The sequence below is a fragment of the Acomys russatus genome, chromosome 16, assembly GCF_903995435.1.
Source record: "Acomys russatus chromosome 16, mAcoRus1.1, whole genome shotgun sequence".
NCBI classification, from domain to species: domain Eukaryota; kingdom Metazoa; phylum Chordata; class Mammalia; order Rodentia; family Muridae; genus Acomys; species Acomys russatus.
In genome coordinates this window covers 28,966,690-28,981,634 of record NC_067152.1, presented here as the reverse complement: position 1 = coordinate 28,981,634, position 14,945 = coordinate 28,966,690, and positions in this window count along the sequence as shown.

Genomic DNA, 14,945 nt, shown 5'->3' with positions numbered 1-14,945 from the left:
CATATGGTGCCTCACAACCATCTATAATGAGATCTGGTGCCCTCTGTTGGCCTGCGGGGGTACATGAGGCAGAGCACTGTACACATAATAGATAAATAAATATTAAAAAAAAAAAAAAAAAGAACCCCACTCCCCCAGCCCACCAGACCATACTCCAGAGGGGGTTCACTCCACAGCCCACCTTAGCTGAGATTTAGATTCCCTTAGAGAAAGCCGGCACTACAGCGGAAGCTGCTCTGTTAATTCCAGAGGCAGCTAAAGCAACCTTGGGGTGGGGAATGAGTATACTATACCCACATCACATGGAAGAACTGTTCAAATCCAAAGGGTGGCTCTGGCTAACTCCCAACAGGCCCCTGGAACATCAGGCTCTACTCTTGGATGGTTCAGCTGCTCAAATAAAAATCTGTTCCCTCCTTAACCCTGTTACCTCCCTCTCAGAGGAAGAGGAAGATGAGAAAAGTCAGCCAGGCTTGGTGGCGCATGACTTTAATCTTAGAGGCAGGTGGATCTCTGTGAGTTCGAGGACAGCCTGGTCTACAGAGCGAGTCCAGGACAAGCCAAAGCTACACAGAGAGACCCTGTCTTGGAAAACAAAAACAAAAAACAAACAACAAAAGATGAGAAAAGTCCAAACATGGGTCCGGAGAAATGGATCAGTGGTTGCTTAAAGAGCACTGGGTGCTCTTTCAGAGGACCAGCACCTACATGGTAGCTCACAGCGACCTGTAACTCCAGTCCCTGGATACCCGGTGCCCCTTTCTGACTTCCGTGAGCACCAGGCACCCACAGCACATCACGCACATGTCCACCTACATGCAGGCAAAAACTGTCATACACGTAAAACAAAAATAAATACATCTATCAAAAAGAATGAAAGAAAACAACAAAAGAGCTAGGTGGTGGTGGCAGTGCACATCTGTAGAGTTCGAGGCCAGCCTGGTCTACAAAGTGAGTCCAGGATGGCCAAGGCTACACAGAGAAACCCTGTCTCAAAAAACCAAAAACAAAAACAAAAAAGAGAGAGAGAGAGAATGTGGGGGGGGGGGGGGTGGGGATTTCTTCTTACCTGTCAGCTTAACTACACTTCAATTAAGTGTTCCCAGCCCCTCAATCCATCAGGCCTCCCATTCAAACTACTAAGGCTCAACAACACAGACTTACCTCAAGGGCTACTGTGGTCCTTCCTGGGGTAGGTCACTTACAACACAATGGAGGCATTAATCTTCCCCCTCAAAAGGTTGAGGTCAGACAAAGTGTCCCAGTCACTTGATGGACGCTCAACCCACACCTCCAATGTTTGTTTCCCCTCCAGTGCCTGGGTCAGGAAGAGACTGTTGGATGTTTCCCAGGGAGACAGGCAAGTGCATGGACTCTAAGCTCTCTGAAGTAACCAGGGAGGCAGGACAGGAGTTTCAGGTTGCCTTCTCCCAGGGCCAGGTCACACCGATAACCCTTAAGGAATTCTGTGGCCTAGGGGCTGGCGGCAGAAAATGACAAATCCACTGTTGGGTTAAAGTAAAACTTTGCAGAACTCGGTTTGGGGGGGGGGGTTGAAGGATAGGATGTGGTTGCTCATTCACCTTCCAAATCCCCCCCCCCCATCAAGAGGAGGCAAATAGCTCAGCCCTGAGTATTGCCCCACCCCCCGGGGGTTGGGAGGGGCCTTAAAGTGAGGGCTTCTGGGGGGTGGGGTAGGGAGGCAGTTGGTCCAGGAAGGTCGGAGGAGGGTCCTTCTTGTGGGTTGGGGGTCAGCTGAAGAAAACACATCCTTCTTCTCCCCAAGGATGCTCCTCCCATCTCAGCCCTTCCCTCAGGGAGCCCGTGGAGCCTGGAATGAGAGGAATCTGAACTACAAACAGACCTCTTGGCAGCTGCGTCCCCCAAAGTTTCTCCACCCGCTCCTAGGCTGCAGATTTCCAGGCAAGGCTGAAAGGGGCCTAGTTGGGAAGACCCTCGCGCAGGCACAGGAGAAACCGGGGTGCGCAAATAAGATGAGGGTAGAGAGAGTGTACAAGCATACCCTATCTTTACAGAAAGGGTCTCTCTCACTCTAAGATCCAGGTCAGCTTGGGACTCACCACACAGTCCAGGCTGGCCTCTAATTCTTGGCAGTCCTCCTGCCTCGGCTTTCCCAAGTCCTGGAGTTATAGATGTGAGCCAGCACTTCTAGCCTGAAAAAGAAAAATTATATTTTCCAAAGCAAAAAATCAAAACCATTACAAGTTAACCTGCTGGAGTCATGGGATTAGGGATTGGAAAGTGAGCCCATTCCAGAATGATCCGTGCTGTCAAGTCTCCGTTCCAGGGCTGATGAGCAAATTATCAATACCTCCGAGAAAGAAAGAAGCTGTGCCACGAGCCCTTGTCACACCTCTGATTGGCTCTATTGTCCCAATGCTATCTGTGCAGTGTCACTGCGCAGTGCCCTAGATGGGCTAGAAGAATCAGGAAAAATGGAGAGTGGTCTCTAAAAGGACAGATGGCACACAGTCAGAGGCCACTCCTGCCTGCCACACTCCCCTAGACCTCAGCGCCCTGTCCGCTGTCTCGGTAGCCTTCTCTCTACACCCCCTGAACAGTGTAGGACTTTGGTGTGATTTAGCCAGGGCTCTCTGTGCCATGAGAGGCCCAGGCAGCGTACTAGAAGGGTGGTGACCCCAGAGTGAGGACCAGGGCACAGGAGAAGGGAGGCATCCAGCCAGGAGCAGGAAGCTGCTTGAGGCAAGATGACCTCTTTCCAAGGGCAGTTCTCTCCAGCTTGTATAACACAGCTCCTGCCAAGGGTGGTATAGAAAGGCACCGAGCCCGCAGCAGGCTGAGGAAGGCCATTGAAAAGGCAGCTTAAAGGCTTCCTGCTGGGAGAGATGGATTAGGGCCTGTGGGGAGTAAGTCCGGCAGTGAGAAAGGCACTGGCCCTTTGCCAGAGCCCCTGGGCCAAAGGTACTCTGAGACCAAGAAGCCCTGGGTATCTGGCAGGCTGGAAGTCAGCATCTCCCACCTGGCTGAGGGGCCCAGACAGAGTGACATATGGTGATGAGGAGACAGACCATTGAGGACCAAAACTGAGGAATGAAATGGAGCCTGGCTTTCGTGACGTAGTGGACATCTTGCAGGAAAATGAAACAATTTCCCCGGGTGATTCTGTCCATCTTCCTAAGGGCTTGAGCTATGTCTGTCCTTCAAGGCTGCCTCACTCTCCAGGGCTCTGTTTCTCTCGTATGTAGGATGGGAGCTTTGAAATAGGGTTTCTCTCTATGAAGACCAGGCAGGCTTTGAGCTCACAGAGATCCTCCTGAAAGCTGGGATTAAAGGCATGCTCCACTGTACCTGGTTATATGTGGGGCTTTGTGCATGCTAGGCAAGCACTGACCGACTGAGCTACACTGTGTCTCTCTATCTTCACAAGAGTCTCGCTGGGTAGCCCTGGCTGGCCTTGAACTCACAGAGATCCTTCTGCCTCTGCCTCCTGAGTACTGCTCTACTGTGCCCAATGATTTTTTAAAGTGCATGGCGCCCGGCCTCTATGAAACAGACTGAGACAGGTTCTTAGAGGCCTGCATAGTGAGATCCTAACTCAGGACAAAAAGCAACCTATCCGGCCAGGCGGTGGCGCACGCTTTTAATCCCAGCACTTGGGAGGCAGAGACAGGCGGATAGCTATGAGTTCGAGGCCAGCCTGGTCTACAAAAAGCGAGTCCCGGACAGCCAGAGCTGTACACAGGGAGACCCTGTCTGGAAAAACCGAAAAGAAAAATTGAAACAAACAAAACAACCCATCACATCAGTCATACTAAAACCTATGTGGCCCCGGGGAACAGGAAGCATCAGTATCGGGATTATTGCTTTGATGTTAGTTAGGGTTTTACTAAATTGCCCCGGCAGGCCTCTAGCTGCTGGGCCGCGTGATCCTCCTGCCCCAGTCCTCTTAGTATCTGGGACTACGGGCTTGCAGCTCAAGTCCAGTGTTTAGAGCAAAGATATCTCTTCTGATAGGCTGTTAGGAAGGCAGGCTAAATACTCAGCTCCACCTCGCAGAACAAACAGGGAGGGTTCACTCAGCGGGTGAGAAAGATTCAGGCAATCGGATGAAGACATCCTTTGGGATGTCCTGAGGAAGGATGTCCTTTGGGGAGCAGGGGCTTCACTGCTCCGAGCTCAAGATGTCCCTGGATCAGAGCTGCCCTGTCTCCCAACTCACCGGGCCAGCCCCTTTCTTTGTGTTCAGTTCTTTCCCACAGCCTAGCAAGGGGGAGGTGGGGGTGCTAGGATCCTAGGCCCACCCTCTCCTGCTGGGCAGCACCCCGTCAACCCCCACATAAAAAAGCTTGAGAGAGGACAAGGAGGTGGGGAGTTCTCACTCCGAGGAGGCCTCGGCACCCTTCTCCCTTTCTGGAGAACAAGAAACTTGCCAAAGGCTTGGGCCCCTTCCCCAGCCCCTGGCCCCAGCCCTGGCTCCCCCAGACAAAAAGCTGCTTTACATGAGAAGAGCGGGCTGGCCTGGCCTTACCCGGGCACTCAAAGAGACGGTAGCCCCTGACAGCCGGGGCTGCCCCTTCCCCCACGCCGAGGCCTCGTTTAGTTGCAATTAGCAATTCTTTGCATACGCCCCTCAAGGCTGGAGGGACGCGGGTCTTCACCCCGTAAATCCTGCCTTCAACCTTTCGGAGTCTCCCAGCTCCTCTCTTCTCGTCACTGCCCCCTGTGTCCTCGCGGGGACTCCGGGAGTTCTCCGGAGAAGAAAGCACGTAGAGGCAGCCAAACCAAGAATTCGGAGGGTGGGGGATGGGGACGAGGAGGGAGGCTGGGCGTGCTCAAGCAGGAGGACCCCATCACAAACCCGCACGGCCGCCACTCTCCTCCTTCCTAGGTCATCCCCCGCCTCCCAATCCAGACTAGCATTTAGCTGTGAAACAAGAACGACCAAAGGGAAAGATGTTTTTACTAAGTGATCCAATGGTGAGGTGGTGCGGTGGGTAAGGAGGGAGGGCGGGTGGGGGAGTGGTAGGGAGGAGGCTGCATGTGGGACTCAAGCTTTTCTCTCCTCGCAGCTTGATGAATAGAGCATTCAATCTCTCGAATTTTCGAGGGACTTCGGTGTAAGGCACACCTAGAGTGCCTTCCAGGGACCAGACAGGAGTAGGAGAGTGGGCCAGGCTTGACGATTGAAAACGAGACAGTAGGATCCCCGCGTGTCTTTCAGGCTCACCTCCGAACTATATTGACTGGAGGGAAAAAAAAAGGATCTCCAGTCTTTGACTGCCCCCCCCCCCCGCCTCCGCCCCCCATTACTTCCTTCCAGGGTCTAAACTTTCCCTCCAAGTCTCTGATAGGTTTTTTTTCTTGTCTCCACTAGGGGGAGCCCTCGGTGCGGGGGACACTTGGCAGGCCTGGAGGAGGGCGTCCATAGCCACAAGGCTTTTCTTCACGGACAGAGACGTTAAGTGTCTGTCCTGCTGAGAGAGGAGATCCTATCTTGTGAGGAAATTCTCAAATCTTTAAGGTCTTTCTGAGGAGTGGAGCAAAGTGTACAGCACTCTGTGATCCTGTTGGGTAATAAAAGGATGTGTCAAGGCAAGGCAAGGGGCTAAAGCCTCCCTGAGGTCATCTCAGCCTTTGGTACAGCTTTGTGGAAGAAGTCAGGAGCTCCTGATTGAGGTGGTGATGAGCCCCGGGAGTGGTGGCGCACACCTTTAATCCCAGCATTTGGGAGACAGAGACAGGCAGATCACTGTGAGTTCTAGACCGCCTGGTCTACAAAGTGAGTTCAGGACAGCCAAGGCTACACAGAAAAACCCTATCAGAAAAAAACAAAACAAAACAAAAAAAGAGATGGTAGTGAGTATCTAACTTTGAGGCACTGCAGAAGCTCCATGGGGGATAGGCTGGCCTATTTTGTTAGACATTGTTTTTTTGTTTTTGTTCTTTTTTTCGAGACAGAGTTTCTCTGTGTAGCTTTGGCTATCCTGGACTAAGTTTGTAGACCAGGCTAGCCTCGAACTCACAGCGATCTGCCTGCCTCTGCCTTCTGAGTGCTGGGATTAAAGGCATGTGCCACTATGGCCAGCTTTGCTGGACACTGTGTAGATTTAAGAGACAGAAAAAAGAAAGGTCTGGCTGCTTCAGGACTTTTTCCTCCTGAGACAGGGTTTCTCTGTGTAACCTTGTCTGTCCTGGACTCGTTTTGTAGACCAGGTTAGCCTCCAACTCACAGTGATCAGGCTGTCTCTGCCTTCTGAGTGCTGGGATAAAAGGTGTGCGCCATCCGGTGCCCAGCAATGGGTCTTCTTTTTTTATTTTTATTTTTTAATTTATTTATTTATTTTGACACAGGATCTCATACTATACCTTATGCTGGACTGGAACTCATGATGATCCTCCTGCCTCTGCTTCCTAAGTGCGGAGATCCCAAGTATGAGTCACCATGCTGGACTCTTTCATTTTTGATTCGTGGGCAGGGGTGTGTGTGTGTGTGTGTGTGTGTGTGTGTGTGTGTGAGAGAGAGAGAGAGAGAGAGAGAGAGAGAGAGAGAGAGAGAGAGAGAGAGAGAGAATGTAGCCCACTCTTGCCTCCGCCAACAAAGTGCTGGAATTACAGTGTGCAGCAGTGTGCTCAGCTGAGACCTGGCTCCTTTTGTCAGTCTCTGATGGGCTCTCAAAACTCTCAGCCTTGCGCCGTAGAGAAGCTGTCCAATTTGATAACTAGAATTGGATCCCTTGGACCCACATGGTTGGAAGGAGAGAACCAACTCCTAGAAGTTCTCCAATCTTCCAATGGGTGCTGGTGCACGCCCCTCACACACACACACACACACACTATAATAGATAAGATGATAATAATAATAATAATAATAATAATAGATAATAAACAAAAATAACAACAATAAAACCTTTCAGCCTTGGGACCTGGTCTCACAAATCAGAAACCTCTCCGAGAGAAGAGGTGTGTGAGGCCTCAGGAATCCCTCGGGATCTTTCCTATGGGGTTTAGGGACTCCCATCTCTTCAGAAATTCCCAAGCAGAGGTGAGGATGGGAGAGGTCAGGGGTGAAGGGGCCTGATGCCCCAGGGCGAAGTGAAACTTTAGCTCCTTCCTCCAAACCTGCCCCCCTCCCCGCCCCCACCCCTACCCCCACCCCAGGGGGACCAGTGCCTCAGAAGGCCCCCAGTGGACTAGACATCTGGGGTCCAGTAGCTTGCTGAGGAGCTGGGGGGCCCCTTGGCCTGTGAAGCCTTCACGGCCACCTAACGCCCCTGGAAGGAAGACGTAAATGGAGTCAAGCTTGGGGAGTTTTGGGCAGGAAGCAATCATAAGGCTACAGGAAGTGCTCTCTGGAGAGCTGTCCTCCAGGCCAATTCTAGAGGAGAGCTCTCACAGCATCCCTCCAGGCCAGCGCTGTCCCCCTCCCTCTGGAAGAAGGACCAGAGCAGAGGTAGGAAGCTGGCTGCTGTCATTCAGTGGCCAGTCTCCTACCTGACCTCACACTGCCCCAGCCTAATCCTTCCCACCCTGGGAAATCTGGAATTCCTCCATGCTGCCAAGACCCGCTGTCTTCACACCATGCTGGCCTCACCAGGTGCCTGGGCTTCCTGCTGGCTAGCGCTCTTCTCCCCAGAACCATATTTGGGATTCTAGAACTCCCTGGAACCTACCATAGCAGTATCCTTCCCCGAGGAGTTCGCTTTTCTCCATTGCAGACTGCACTCACAGATCTTAAAATGACAGTCCACACACCTCCCCACCCCCCCCCCCCCGGCACCCCACCCCGCCCTTTAACCCCAGAATCCACATCAAAGGACTCAACCAACCACAGCTCTAAAATATTAAGAGAACAAAAAGTGTGTGTCTGCATTTAACAACCTTTTTTTTCCTTGTTACTATTCCATAAACAGTTAACGGTTATTTACGCAGCCCTTACAGGCAGGAGGAACTGTTGGTCTCCAGGAAGATCTACATGGGCTGTACCCAAATACCACATATACCACATCGTTTTATGTACAGGATTTCAGCCCCTGAAGATTCTGGTACCCACATGGTTACTGGAAACAGCTCTGCTGGATCCCGAAAGCTGCCCATATTTGAATCATCCTCCACCGAGCAGACAGCTAGCTCCCAGAGTAACTCCAACTCATGGAGAAAGAATTTGAGACACCCGTGATATTTAAAATATTCTAGTAGCCACATGTTTTAATGGTAAAAAAAAAAAAAAAAAAAAGGACAAGTGAAATTTATCCTAATAATATTTAATTCAATGATCTAAATTATTTCCATATGTAATCAATATAAAGTAATTAGTGCTGTTTGATAATCTTTTTTCTTTCAAGCTGTCTTTGGAAGTTAGTTTTGTTCTTATAGCCCTCCTCAGTTTGGATCAGCTGTGTACCCGTGACTTATATTTCACAAGTGGTTAAGGTTTTGGACAGCCACTGGGTGTGCTGGTGCTACCTTTAACCCCAGCACTGGGGAGGCAGAGGCAGGAGGATCTCTGGACGTTCGAGGCCAGCCTGTTTTTTTACATACATGATTTCAGGACAGCCAGGGCTACATGGTGAGGCCCTGTTTCAGAAACACCAAGATATTGCACAGCGGGGCTCATAAGACGGCTCAGGAGGTAAAAGCAGTTGGCATGCAACCCTGAGGACCATGTTCAATCCCTAGGGACCGTGTAAAAGGTGGAACGAGAGAACTGACTACATGTGTGTGCGTGTGAGCGCCTGCGCACACACACTTAACACTAATAAACATAATTATAATAATAATTATTTTTTAATTGTTAGGCTGAGCATGTGGGCACTCCTTTCATTCCCAGCACTCAGGAAGCAGAGGCAGGCAGATCTCAGTGTGTTTGAGGCCAGTCTGGTCTACAGAGTGATTTCAGGACAGCCAGGGCTACGCACAGAGAAACCCTGTCTGGAAAAACCCACACCATACAAACCAAAATAAATAAAAGTTAAAATTGATTTTTTTTTTCCCGTTTTTCCAAGACAGGGTTTCTCTGTGTAGCCTTGGCTATCCTGGATTGGCTTTGTAGACCAGGCTGGCTTCAAACTCACAGAGGTCCGCCTGCCTCTGCCTCCCAAGTGCTGGGATTAAAGGCATGTGCCACCACGCCTGCCTTTAAGTGACTTTTGTTTGGAGGAGCCAGCCAGACTGGCATAAGGATTGCCGCGGGTGTGCTGAAGACTAAGACAGAGGTTGCCACCGTGGAGTTTGGAACAGAAACAGAGCAGCATAAGGCGGATGACTCACTGCTGCAATGAAGAAAAAAAAAAAAAAAGTAAAAGACCAGGCGGCCTGGGAGCTCCAGCAATCTCATCATTCTCAGAGCAAGCTAGTTGAAGTTCACACCCCAGCAAGCTGCAGAGCTGATGAGGTTTGCTGAGTGCTCTGAGAAAGGCCTTACTTGGGACAAAGGGTCTGACGCTAGCGCAGCCAGAATGCTCTCTTGAGTACCCTCCCTTCATCTCCTTCGGCCTCAGCCAAAGGGCGGACTGAGAACTGCATCTTGAGACCACAGCGCCCTCTGCTGGACCGAGGGCCTGAAGGGCAGCCGCAAGAGCCACGTGAGGGCGGTGATTTGGGAAGTGGGTGAACCTTTCAAGTCTTTACCTGGTTCTCCACACTCGGCACTCTTTGGGAGAGCACGCACGTGGGATCTTTCAATAAACGTGCGTTAAATAGCAGCGGGCGCGGTGTGGTGGAGCACGCCTGTAGCGCCCGTGTTTGAGCAGCGGAGGCAGGAGGCTACAAACACTGGGAACCATGAAATTTGTTCACCAGTCGGTTATTTTTTAATTACCCACAATTGGTGTAGATAAATGCACGCACCTTCCCCCACAGTCCTTTGGAGAACAAATACAACCAAGAACTATGCTATTTTACATCCCAGGAGACTGAGGTACATATTTAGGTCACAGGCCTAAATTCACGACCTAGCAGAGCTACAATAAATTAAGCAGTGTGTGTTAAACCACCGGAGACCTATTGTTTCTTCAAAATACTCACAACTGGTCCAGCAAGAGGGCTCTGGGCAGATTAGCTTTGAAAGCTAGAGTTTGCTCTCTGGATCTCAAGGTGGACACGGAGAGAGCGCAGCCCGGACCAGACCACCACACTTGTGTTGCATGTGGGTGCCTGCATTTAAGCTCTGCGTCATACAGACGTGCAGCACAGCGAGGAGTTAAGTTCCTACAAGTTTTAAAAATATATTCAAGGGATGTGAGAGTTGGCTCAGTGAATATGGGAGCCTGCCGCTAAACCTAATGACCTGAGTTCAGTTCCCCCACACCCAGATATTAGAAGGAATTCTCAAAACAGCTGTGAAAACTACTTCCTGCCGGTTGTCCTCTGGCCTCCACATATGTGCCTATCTACACACACACTACACAAAAATACATATATGTCCACACACACATACAGGGACATTCTCTCTCTCTCTTTCTTTCTCTTCCCCCGAGACAGGGTTTCTCTGTGTAGCCTTGGCTGTCCTGGACTCACTTTGTAGACTAGGCTGGCCTCGAACTTACAGCGATCCACCTCCCTCTGCCTCCCAAGTGCTGGGATTAAAGGCATGTGCCACCATGCCCGGCTCATTGTTTCTTTTTTAAAAAATATTTACTATTTTTGTTTTATGTACATTGGTGTTTTGCCTGCATATATGTCTGTGTGAGGTTGTCAGATCCCCTGGAACAGGAGTTACAGACAATTGTGAGATGCCATGTGGGTGTTGGGTATTGAACCTGGGTCCCCTGGAAGAGCAGCCTGTGTGCTCTTTACCACTGAGCCATCTCTCTAGCCCCATTGTTTCTTAAAAAAAAAAAATCTTAGCCGGGCATGGTGGCACACACCTTTAATCCCAGCACTCGGGAGGCAGAGGCAGGCGGATCGCTATGAGTTCGAGGCCAGCCTGGTCTACAAAGTGAGTCCAGGACGGCCAAGGCTACACAGAGAAACCCTGTCTCGAAAAAAAAAAAAATCTTAGCGGGGCATGGTGGCACACACCTTTAGTCCCAGCAGTTGAGAGACAGAGGCAGGCGGATCGCTATGAGTTCGAGGCCAGCCTGGTCTACAAAGTGAGTCTAGGATGGCCAAGGCTACACAGAGAAACCCTGTCTCAAAAAACAAAAACAAAAAAAGATCTTATAATTTTCCTGTGTGTGTGTGTTGGTGGGGTCAGAGGACAACTTATGGGAGTCAGTTCTCTCCTTCCACCATGTGGGTCCCAGGGGTTAAACTCAGGCCATCAAGGCTTGTGGAAAAGCACCTTTACTGCTGGGTGCTGTGGCACATGCCTTTAATCCCAGCGCTCAGGAAGGCAGAGGCAGGTGGATCTCTGTGAGTTCGAGGTCAGCCTGGTCTACAAAGAGAGCCCAGGACAGCCAAGGCTACACAGAGAAACCCTGTCTTGAAAAACAAACAAACAAACAAAAACAAAAAGAGAAAAGAAAGAAAAGGAAAAGCACCTTTACCGGTTGAGCCATCTTGCAGGCGTTGTCTTTCTTTAACTGGAACTGGGCTTAGAATGTAGCTCAGTTAGTAATGCCTGCCTGGTATGCACGAAGTCCTGGGTCTCATCCCCAGCACGACAAGTCCTGAGGTGTGGAGGCCACACCCGTGAGCCCCGGTGAAAAGGACCAGAAGTGAAGACCATCCTCATCTATGTAGTGAATTCAAGGCCAGCTTCGAACGCAAGGAACCCTGTTCTTTTGTTGTTTTGTTTTTGTTTTTGTTTTTAAATCACGACTACTTTGGAATACACATCGAAGATGCGATAAGTATTATGTCCAAAACCTTCTTATAAGCAAAAAGTCCACAGCATTGCTAGTGTTAGACATAGACTCGCAGTAATGTTGCTAAGCTCGGTGCGAGGGCAGTTTATGATAATCGTGAACAACGTTGTTGTGGAGAAACTTTAATCTCGTACCATGTCTGTGATGAACAATAATCAAGCTGAATACAATGTGGAATCCTTTTTTTTGAAAAATCACGACTATTTTTAGAAGGCTCAAAGTCTATGGTGGAAGATAAGGGGAGAAAGAACAGGCAGAGCAGGCTGGAGAGATGGCTCAGAGGTTAAGAGCACTGACTGCTCTTCCTGAGGTCCTGAGTTCAATTCCCAGCATCTGTAATGTCATCTAATGCCCTCTTAGGATGGACAGGCAGAGCACGGCATACAAAATAAATGAGTGTATCCTTTTTTTTCTGGTTTTTTGTGACGGGGTTTCTCTGGGTAGCCTTGCCTGTCCTGGACTTGCTTTGTAGACCTCGAACTCACAGCGATCCACCTGCCTCTGCCTCCCGAGTGCTGGGATTAAAGGCATGCGCCACCACGCCTGGCAGTAAATAAATCTTGGGAAAAAATAAAATAAAACAGGCAGAGCCAAAGAACGGGTGGGGATTCTGCCTTTGGGGAACAGCGTGGTCTTGGCATCTTTGAGCTCACAGGAGCTGTGGTTACCAATCTGGCTTGGAGGATAGTCCAATACAGCACAAAGGAGTGGACGTCTGTGAACGTTAAGCCAACCTGGTCTACACAGCAAGTTCCAGCACACCCAGGGCTGCAGAGAGAGCACCTGTCTCAAACAAACAAACAAACAAAAACAAATAATTTGGTCTACCATTAACCAAAGGAAACAGGAGTTTCTTCTCCCCACTTGCTGTGTGTTCTCCATCCCTGGTTAATACGAGTGGAGGCTAAGGGGGGGGGGGGCCTCTGGCTCTAGCCCTTCCCTGTCCCACCCCTGTGAGCTTCCCTGACCCAGAACCAGAATGGTCTGTCCCACATCTAGTGGCCACATCTTGGGACTTCTCTTACATTTGGTCGAGATTGATATTTTGTTTTCTTTTTTCTTTTTTGAGACAGAGTTTCTTCGTGTAAGCCGGGCTGTCCTGGACTGGAGTCGGTTTGTAGACCAGGCTGGCCTCAAACTCACAGGGATCCATCTGCCTCTGTCTCCCGAGTGCTGGGATTAAAGGTGTGTGCACCACCACGCCTGGCAATAATTTTTTATAAAAAAGACATATCGGTAAAAAAACAAAATGAAAGGAGAGAGAGGGAGGGAGGAGAGAGGGAGGGAGGGAGGGAGGGAGGGAGGGAGAGAGAGAGAGAGAGAGAGAGAGAGAGAGAGAGAGAGAGAGAGAGAGAGAGAGAGAGAGAGAGAGAGAGAGAGAGAGAGAGGCACTTGCTAGCATGTTCTCTGAGGGAAACATTACAGCCAGAAATCCGTATTTCGGGCATCTCCTGGGGTAGGAAAGGAGCGGCGAAGACGACTGCACTGCCGCCACCTGGCCAGTAGGAGACAGTACAGGCGAATTCTCCCTGGGCTCTGGGTTCCGTAAGCACACTTCTGGGTCAGGCTAGAACACGCCTGCCCCAAGGAGACTCCTTTTTGTTTCCCCAATCCCAAAGCCGAATACGTGGAGAACCTTCCCTGCAACCTCCCTGTGTGAGGCTAAAGCAGCAGGCACCCTGTCAAATCCTAGTCTCCCATCCAATATGGCGTCTCCCGACCGAGATTCTTTACCCCAGGTTGTACCACCTTCTGAAACGCCCTCTCAGTATGCAGGTCGCTCATGGCTCAAAAATATTAAGAGAGTAAACTAAAACTAAAACTAAAAAGGAGGCAGGATGCCAGTTGTTTCACATCAATCACACTCACGCAGGGTAGCCTCACGTTTCTTAGGCTGATCCCGTATTCGAACTCTCAAACATCAGTCCCGCCCCGGCCTCCTGAGCAGCTAGGACTACAGGCGTGCGCCACCACGCCCGGCCGGGAAACGGGCGCTTCTAAGGCCTTCTTAAACTTTAGACAGGAGCCAGTTATGACGTTGCATCCCTGTTGGTACCCGACCTGAGTTTCAGATTGATCGTGGCCTGCGCTGGCGGGTAGCACAGCAGGTAAATGGTTGCTCTGAAAGCCAGACGACTCGAGTTCTACTCCCGGAGTCCGCCGAGGACTCGAGTTCGATCCCAATCCCAGAGAACCGCATAGTGGAATGAGAGAACTGCAGTCTACCACCACACACCCCCACAAGCGCCCACCCCACCTTCCCTACTGAGGCTGTGAGTCCCAGGCCACCTTAGTTTGCATAGGTAGATTCAGTTTCAAAAAAAGGAGGCCGGAACCGGGCGTGGTGGTCCATGCCTTTAATCCCAGCATTCTGAGGCAGAGGCAGGAGGATCACTGTGAGTTCGAGGCCCTCCTAGTCTGCAAATCGAGTCCAGGATAGTCAAGGCTACACAGAGAAACCTTGTCTCGAAAGAAACAAAAACAGCCTCCCCCCAAATAATAATAATCTAAAAAACTTTTTTTTGTTGTTTTTGGGTTTTTTGTTTGTTTGTTTGTTTGTTTAGGGTTTTTGAGACAGGGCCTCTCTGCGTAGCCTTGGCTGTCCTGGACTCTCTTTGTAGACCAGACTGGCCTCGAACTCACAGCGATCTGCCTGCCTCTGCCTCCTGAGGGCATGCGCCACCACGTCCAGCTAAAAAACATTTTTAAAAGACAGTTTCACTGTCAGTCACTGGATGTTGGTGTTGGGTTCTAAACTCAAGTCCTGTGGAAGCACAGCAATGTGCTGAGCCATTTCTCCAGCCCTTAGTAGTGTTGTTTGGTTTTTTGAAACAAGGTTTCTCTGTGTAGCCTTGGCTGTCCTAGCCTTACTTTGTAGACCAGGCTGGCCTTGAACTCACAGCAATCAGCCTGCCTCTGCCTCCTGAGTGCTGGGATTAAAGGCGTGTGCGCCACCACTGCCCGGCTAACAAAAAGAGTCTTAAAAGATCAAAGATTGTGTAGACTTTTTTTTGGGCAAAAGTAAAAAGAAAAAAGTCCCCAAATGTTACCTATTCAGCCACAGAGTACTTTGCTGTCATTCAACATGAGCTCAGAAGGGAATTCAGCTGTCTGCAAGGACAGGATGCTGATGTCTGTGTTCAGGGTGGTCAGCGG